We start from the raw sequence: 9,189 nt of genomic DNA, 5'->3' as shown, positions 1-9,189 counted from the left end.
AAATCCAACCAAACTTATAAAAAACAAGGATCATGCTTCTCATATACTATATTAAGCATAAAAACTCCTAAATACTCAGAAGAAAAGCTAGGTATGAGGGTTTACCTTCCTTGGTGAGTAGAAGTAACTAAGAAGCTTGAAATAGCCCTTGAAAGTCCTTACACAAGCTAGATCTAACCAAAAACATAAGATCAAACAATTATAATTCTTGAAAACACTATTCACTCTCTTCTTCAATGATTTATTGAAAAAGATTGTGAAGGAAATTGTGGCTTAGATTTCTATGATATCCATAACTAAGTACAAAGGACCTAGGATAATTACCTTACAATATAACAAAGCTTGGATCTTGAGTTTTGAATTTTTTTTCTTGCTTGAAATGGGAAAGGCCGAGAGCTTTGTTCTTGGAAGCAAGAAGTCAACTTTTATTTTTGTGTTATGAATTGTTGGTTGCTTCTCTTTTTGCTTTACTAATTAGATTTAACCATGGTAAGAAAAAGTACTTGGCTAATAATCAACCAACTCAAAATATCTACTAGTCATGCTTATGTCATCTTGATTGTGTCATCTTTTAACACATGTCTCCTCCTTGTGGTGTGATGGCATCATCATCCACTAACCTCTTTGATTAAACCTTAATTACTTGGCTAATGACCGCTTATCTATTATACGGTTCGCTTAACTTTCATTCTCGTTCATCGTTTGAGGGATCATATCCGGGATCTTATTACTTGGGTTCCCCTAAACCTTTCTCAATATTTTATATTCCTTTTATGATCCTCTCTTATAATCCTTGAATTTAAATCCTTTTAATCATGTTACCTTATACTCAATTCTTTCGGTATCTGGTGGATTTTCGGGAAAAACCAAAGTTTTCGAATCCGAATTCTGACGACCTTTACATACACTCATTTACTTTATGGAATACTAATACGATCTTAGAATTTCCATAACAGTACTCCTATATAGCGTGGTCTGATAATTTTCCTTAATCAACATGGTCAGCAAAAGTAACTATTCATCAGGGTTTCAAAAATTTCCAAAAATTGGGGGTTATTACAGTCTCCCCTCCTTAAAAGGATTCCGTACCAGAATCAGATGGAAAACAGTTGGGGATACTCTTCTAGCATTGCACTTTCTAACTCAAGTCAATTTTCCCATATTGTGATTCCATTACAAAACTCTGACTAGTTTGATAACCAAGTTCCTAAGCACTTGCTCCTTTTTGATTGATAACCCTCACTGGTTGCTCCACATAGGTTAAGTCTGGTCGCAGGTTTACGTGTTCATATTCCCCTATATGTATCGCCTCTAGATCATACTTCCTTAATATTTATACTTGGAACTCATTGCGAACTTGTTGCAGGTTCGGGGTAGGGCTAGTTCATTTGATAACTTCTCAATACGTATTATTATATCCATGGGTCCAACAAATCGTGGGCTTAACTTTCCTTTCTTTCCGAACCTCATCAATCATTTCTAAGGCTTTTGTTAAGTGGCATTTATGACACTTATTTATGCTCTAATAAGCTTTGAGTTGGTGTATTTGTACTCAAGTTATTTGTGTTTTAACGTGTTTTCAAGTGTTTTTGCATTTCAGGCTTTACTTCGTGAATCAGGTGAATTAGCATTGTTTTGATGCTAATATGGTGTTTAGGATGTGTTGGAATAAAAGCTTGAAAGACTGGCTCAAAGCTGCAAGGAATAAAGAAGAAGAAAAAAAGAAGTTTTGGCAGAAGGCAGGCGCGCCCGCGCTGGTGTTGCGCGCGGCCGCACCGGGAGAACAGAAAGTCAGCGCGCCCGTGCTAGTGAAGCGCGCGCCCGCGCTGGGTCGGGATATTAAAATCCTGCTTCTATTATAATTCGATATGCTGGACTCCTGGGATGCATGGACTGTTATATGAACATAACTTAGGTCATTTTTCAGAGACAATCAAGTAAGGAGAAGACGACAAGAGACCTTTTGGGCACAATTCAACAAAGGCGAAGACAATCTAGTTTATTCTTATGAATCTTTGTTTTGAGTTGTAATTTGGATGCTTGTTTCTTGTTTTTCTGAACCTTTACTCTTGTTTGTACTTTGGTTTATTTATTCGTATAAAGACTACATTTGTTATATCATGTTTTCATTGGAACCCACGTTGGCGATGAGTTCGATTATGGGCTAATCGTTATAATAATTAGTTTAATTCTTAGTTATAAATAACCTCACTTTATTATCATCTTAGCATTGAATTATAATCATACATTGTTGCTTAAGTGCATGAGTTGATTAGTTAACCAATGCAGTCTCCGTTGGATCGAATCTGATTAATATCTTATACTACTTGTGAACGCGTATACTTGCGTGTATTATTAGCGCGTGTTTAGCGACTAACAAGTTTTTGGCGCCGCTGCCGGGGACTGCAGTGTTAATTATTAGTTTATGTGCTTTCCATCAGTGTTCGTTAAAGTTCATTGACTCGGACATTGTTACTTATTTGTTTCCTTGTTTTATTTCAGGTGATCTAGCGAGGGTGTATGCATACGCGTTCGCGTACTCGTAAGAGAACACTGGATAAAGCCGAGGAAGAACTTGTGGTAGTTCGTAGGGAAGTTTTTGAGGAAGAAAAGAAGATAAAAGAAGAAGAGAAAGTTGAAGAGCCAATTGTAGTAGCTATGGGTGATCAAGCAGAAAATCTGAAGGCTTTGATGGATAATTCTAAGCCTAAGATTAATGATATTCAGTCTAGCATCATTAGACCAGCCATCAGGGCTAACACTTTTGAGATCAAGTCAAGCACGATCCAGATTATACAGAACTCAGTTCAGTTTGGGGGTTCTCCTACCGAAGACCCCAACATACATATTAGGGATTTCATCGAGATCTGCGACACTTTCAAGTTCAATGATGTGACTGAAGATGCTATCAAGCTACGTCTCTTTCCATTCTCTCTGAGGGACAAAGATAAGTGCTGGTTACATTCTCTACCAGCAGGATCTATCACCACTTGGGAAGATCTTGCGCAAAAGTTTCTCACTAAATTCTTCCTCATGGCGAAGACTGCAGCAATCAGGAATGCTCTTACCCAATTCACGCAGCAAACTGGAGAATCTCTGTGTGAGGCTTGGGATCGATATAAGGAGATGCTAAGGAAGTGCCCACACTATGGCATGCCTGATTGGATGATTATCAACTGTTTTTACAATGGATTGGGTGCTACTTCTAGACCCATGCTCGATGCAGCACCAGGAGGAGCCTTGTGGGCTAAGAGCTACAATGGAGCTTATGAACTTATTGAACTGATGGATGCTAATGAGTACCAGATTCCTTTCTAGAGACTGACTGAAAGGCATATGTTATAGCCTACTTGTTTATTCGAGGATTTAACTCAACTCAAATAAGGATGTAACAAGTAAATAGTGGTTCTATCGTCAGAGAGATCTCTCAAAGTAACATATGTCAAAGGATTAAGTAACATTGTTCATCTACAGACTTGAGGACTTGATTCACTGGAAGAAGCTCAAGAAATTGATCAAGCCTCAGTGATATAAATCAAGATTGTGGATTTAATCAAGTGACAGAGATCTCGTCAGGGTATCAATTAATTACAGGGATTTAATCTGAAGAAAATCAAGACATGAAGAAATATCACAGATGTTAGTCATTCATGAACCAGACAGTACATCGAGTGTCAACATTGAAGTGGTGAAATGGATTCATAAGTTTCAGTGATTTTCAGAAGATTCTCAAAAGAGTGGTTGCTGTTCAAGATTAGTATTAATTCTCTATTAATTAATTAAGTCATATAATTTAATTAAGAAAATAAATTATATATACAAAGATTAATTTATTGATTAATTGAATTAATTGGTTAATTAATTCTGAATTATTATTATGCATTTTTCAGAAATAATTTTGAATTAATATTCAAAATTAAATCAGCAAGACAAATATTTGAACTGGTATGACAATTGGATTGTCATACCGAAAGTCTTTCCAAGTCTTTTTAGATTGTCTTGCCGATAATCTTGCTAGTTCAATCAATAGTCCTACTGAAAGTTCTACCAGCTAAAAGGATTATCTTGCTAGTTCAAAAGGATTGTCTTGCTAGTTCAAAAGGATTGTCTTGCCAACAAATCAGGAGATTATTTTGATTACTTAAACAACAGAAGCTAATTTTCAAGACAACAACATTGAATATCAAAACCAACTTAAGAACACAGAACAACAGAGAACATATTGCAATTTCTCAGGACATTAATTTCTAGTATTTATTGTTAAATCTAAACCACTAGAAATCCTTTTCTTGTTCTTGTGTAACTATCTAGCGGATCAAAATCCCTAGAACTTAATCTTAAATTGCTTTTAGCATTTGATCCTTTTTATTTCAAAAATAGAAAAAGTTCATGTTGAATTTATTCTAGATTTGGAATAATTTATTTGAGATTAATCCCTTGTAAATGATACCGTTGTTGTAACACATTTCAAGTTTAATAATAGTTTTATTTAACTTGAATTTTGTTTCACTTTTTTATTCCGCATTTTATTCGATTAAATGGTATAGTTTGTATTCAACACCCCTTCTACAAACATATTGGGACCTAACAATTGGTATCAGAGCCTTCTGATTAACGAACAAATCAAGATCCTAGACTTTTGTGATTCTTCCACTCCTTCAATTTTTATTTACTCAAAAATTCATAATGACTACACAAAAAGTTGGAACCGTTAAAATTCAACTATTCGATAAAGAAAATTATGTTATATGGAAGAAGAAGATGCTCTTGTTTTTACAAGTTGCAAATCCCAAATAACTTGAAGTGTTAAAGAAGGGTCCAAAAATTCCGATGGTTATTGAACCAGAGGTAATAGAAAATGATGTTGTGATTACCAAAGCTAGAACCTATGTAAAGAATCCTGAGGATTTTTCTCATGCTGAAAAAGAAGAAGCCTCCTTGGATGCTAGCCTTCAATTAATTTTAGTTGATTCCCTTGATCCCTTGATGAATAGACATGTGATGAACTGTAAAGATTCCAAACACATTTGGGAAACTATTGAGGTGATTAATGAAGGCACAGAGGAAGTTAGGGAGAACAAATTAGAGATCCTAACCTCTGAGTATGAACATTTTAAATCCAATCCAGGAGAAGGAATCACTGAAGTGTTTGAGAGGTACAATGCATTGATCAACAACCTGAACATAAATGGTAAATATTATTCAATCAGGGAGGTCAACAAAAAGTTCCTTTTAACACTACCAACTCATCTCGAACAAAGAATCACTGCCATAAGAGAAGCAAGAGATCTGAGTGAGATTTCTTTGGAAAGGCTCTATGGTGTGTTAAAAACCTATGAGTTGGAGCAGATTCAGCAGAAGGAAGTATACGGGAAAGGAAGAGTGGTCAGCACGTCTACTGCTCTAGTAGCTGAAGAACAACAACAACAACCACAACAACAACAACAATCTCAACAGTCAGAGAGAATGGTACAGTCTTCCAAGGCTGAAGAAAATGTGATAGTAGCAGAATTTGACCCTCCTATTACAAATCAATCAGGAGATGATTTTTACTCCTTGGAAGAACTAGAGCAATTAGAAGATGAGTCAATGGCCCTGATTGTCAAGAGATTCTCCAATGTCAGATTCAAGAGGAATCCCAAGTTCAAGTACAAGTCCAACTACAACAGATTCCAGAAAGGTGGATCTTCATCCTCTAACACAAGTAGTGGTGGATACAAAACAAGGATGGTTGATCGAAGCACCATTTGATGCTTTAACTGCAATGAGTTGGGACACTTTGCCACAGAATGCAGGAAGCCAAAACAAGTTAGGAAGAACTCTTATGATTCTAATCAGAAGAGTAAATCTGAACGGGCGTACCTGACAAAGGGAAGAAGCTGGGATGATACTGATAGTGAAGATGAAGAAGTTGGGAATCTCGCTCTTATGGCTACTGATGCAAACACCTCGTCGTCAAGAAAAGAGGTAAAATTTACTGCTGCTGAATTAATTTATCATCTAGGAGGCTCAGATTGTGCTCGTCGTGATAATGAAATGTTAACTCAACAAATCAAAGACCTTGAGAAAGAGGTCAATGAATTAAGACTTGTGCACATTAATCAAGATAAATTAAAAGAACAAGTATCTTTTCTAGAGAATAGAGTTGACTGTTATAGACAACTCGAAACTATTCTCAAAGACAAGATCACCGGTCTTGAGACTAAGGTCAAAGCTTACTTTAATTCTTGCTCTAAGGCTAAAGAGTTCTACAATAAGCAAGCTATTAATCAAACATCTGGAGTAGGTTATGATTATAATGTTTCTATTAGAGAATTAGGCATAAACTCCCCTCCTCATGTTTGTGCTAAAGGTAGGGAAGTACCACATGTGCTTAAGGGTGTTGATAAACCCCTCTATAAAAAATCAATTGTTGAACCATTTAATGAGACCTCTTTTATTATTCAAGAAGAAATACATGTTGAAGATCTTGCTAATGAGAAGGTTGTTTCCAATTCAAGTGTGTCGAAAGTTCTAGTCAAAGTTGTGAAAGCAACTAAGACTAACTCAGACACACCTGAGTTGGATAACAAAAATGCCATGCCTACCATGCATAATTTTTCTGTTGCTAATTCCTCTCATAAAGTATGTGGTGTTTCTAATTGCATGTCTTGTGCTTTTAATTTGATGGTTGCTTATTTTAATAATAAGCACGTTTCTAGTGATAAGACTACTCCTCGTCAGCATGTGAATAATAAGAAGCATGATAGGTCTAAGACTGCTAGTCCTCCTAAAGCTAGAAAGGAGACATTTGTGCCTAAGCCTAAACAGAAATTTGTCAAGGCTGTTTACAAGGTCAAATGTCCAGTCATTGAGAAATTGAGAACATTAAAGTTAAGAATGTTGCTTTTCCTGATAAAGGACAATTTTACAAGTATGCCGGACCCAACCAAGCTTGGGTTCCGAAGAAGGTCTAATCAATTTGTATTGCAGGGCATTAAACAGGTGTAACTGGTAGTGTGGATTCTTGACAGCGGATCGTCAAGACATATGACCGGAGATAGGGCCCTGCTATCAAATGTGGTTGAGAAAGTTGGCCCAGTGGTTACCTTTGGAGATAATAGCAAAGGTCTAACTGAGGGATATGGCTGTTTACAAGCTGGTAATGTTATCATTGAAAATGTGTATGTTATGCAAGGACTTGAACACAATCTGCTTAGTATTAGTCAGTTCTGTGACAACGGCTACAATGTTTTATTCGACAAGCTGAAGTGTCAGATTCTGCACAAGAAAAGTGAAAAACCCTCCTTGATGGGAATCCGGAAAGGAAATCTGTTCGTAGCTGACATGAACTCTGGAAGCAATCCTGAAGTCAATTGTTTCTATGCAAAGGCATCGTCAGATGAGAGTTGGCTATGGCACAAGAGACTTTCTCATCTCAATTTCAAAACAATGAATTCTCTTGTCAAAAGAGAATTGGTCAGAGGTCTGCCTCAGCTGGAATTCTCCCCAGAAGGACTGTGTGAGGCTTGCCAGAAAGGAAAGTCAAAGAAAGTAAGTCACAAAGGCACTGACACATCATCCATAACTGGTGTTCTCCAATTATTGCACATGGATTTATTTGGACCAGTTAATGTTCTTTCGATGTCAAAGAAGTGTTACTGTCTTGTGATAGTTGATGACTATTCCAAGTATACGTGGATTTTATTCCTTCACTCTAAGGATGAAACACCACAAGTTGTGATTGATCATATCAAGTTGATCGAGTTAGATTCTAATGTCCCTGTTAGAGCAATAAGGTCAGATAATGGAACAGAATTCAAGAATTCACTTCTCAATGGATTTTGTACAGACAAAGGGATTACCAGACAATTTTCAGCTCCTAGAACCCCTCAGCAAAATGGAGTGGTAGAAATGAAGAATCGTACATTGATTGAAGCTGCAAGAACTATGTTAAGTGAATCAGGTCTTCCAATGTACTTTTGGGCTGAAGCTGTCAATACTGCATGTTATACTCAGAATCAAACTCTAATCAACATTGACTTCATGAAAACTCCTTATGAGATTATGAATGAACAAAACCCTTCTATCAAATACTTTCATATATTTGGTGCCAGATGCTTCGTGCTCAAGGATAGAGATGATCGTCGTGGTAAATTCGAGGCAAAGGCATATGAGGGTATTTTTATTGGATATGGAAGAAGATTATACAGGGTGTATATCATTGATCAACACAAAGTAACTGAAAGTGTCAATGTTACATTTGATGACACTAAACTCCCTAGTATCCAAACTGAAGATCCTTCTGAGAAACTGAAGTTTGATGATATGTCAGATTCAGAATCAGAACATGATCAAGAACCTGAGGTTGTTGTTGGTGAAGAACCTGTTAATCATGATGATACTCAAGGTAATGGTGATGGAATTATTGGCAACAATGGAGATACCACTGCTACTGACGAAGAATTATCAAGTCAACCTAACAACAACTCAGGGGGAGATGCTGAAGGATCAACTAGTAGGACACAACATCCCAATGAATTTCAAGGCGAATCATCAAGATCAAATCTTCCAAGATAGACTGTCTGGAATAAAGCTCATCCTTTTGAGTTGATTATTGGTGATCCAGATGTTGGAGTCAGAACTAGACGTGCTACTCAAAATGAATGTCTGTTCTCAGGATTTCTTTCTGAGATGGAACCTAAGAAGATTGAAGAAGCACTAACTGATCCAGATTGGGTGATTGCTATGCAAGATGAACTCAATCAGTTTGAACATCAACAAGTCTGGAAACTGGTACCTAGACCTACACACAAGAAAGCTGTTGGTACTCAGTGGGTATTCAGGAATAAACTAGATGAAGATGGTGTGGTTACAAGAAACAAAGCAAGACTGGTAGATAAAGGGTATTCTCAAGCTGAAGGCATTGATTATGATGAAACCTATGCTCCAGTAGCTAGACTAGAGGCCATCAGGATATTTCTGGCATTCGCAGCATTCTCAAACTTTAAAGTTTATCAAATGGATGTCAAGAGTGCCTTTCTGAATGGAAAGCTGGATGAAGAGGTGTATGTAGAGCAACCTCCTGGTTTTGAAGATCCAGATCATTTGGATTTTGTCTACTTTCTTTTCAAGGCTATCTATGGTCTCAAACAGTCTCCGAGAAAATGGTATGACACTCTCTCTAAATTTCTTTTTGAAAATAGCTTT

General features: G+C 36.8%; 1 non-coding gene across 1 annotated transcript; it reads right to left on the bottom strand.

Moving 5' to 3' along the window:
- Positions 1–3,048: 3,048 nt before the first annotated feature.
- On the bottom strand, positions 3,049–3,155 carry LOC141716464 (small nucleolar RNA R71). Its single transcript, XR_012573173.1, has one exon. It is a non-coding gene; the product is annotated as a small nucleolar RNA R71 (small nucleolar RNA).
- Positions 3,156–9,189: the final 6,034 nt, after the last annotated feature.

This window comes from Apium graveolens, chromosome 3 (assembly GCF_009905375.1).
Source record: "Apium graveolens cultivar Ventura chromosome 3, ASM990537v1, whole genome shotgun sequence".
Lineage (NCBI taxonomy): Eukaryota > Viridiplantae > Streptophyta > Magnoliopsida > Apiales > Apiaceae > Apium > Apium graveolens.
Note: the sequence above shows the minus strand (reverse complement) of the source record. Positions and strands in the feature narration are given on the sequence as shown.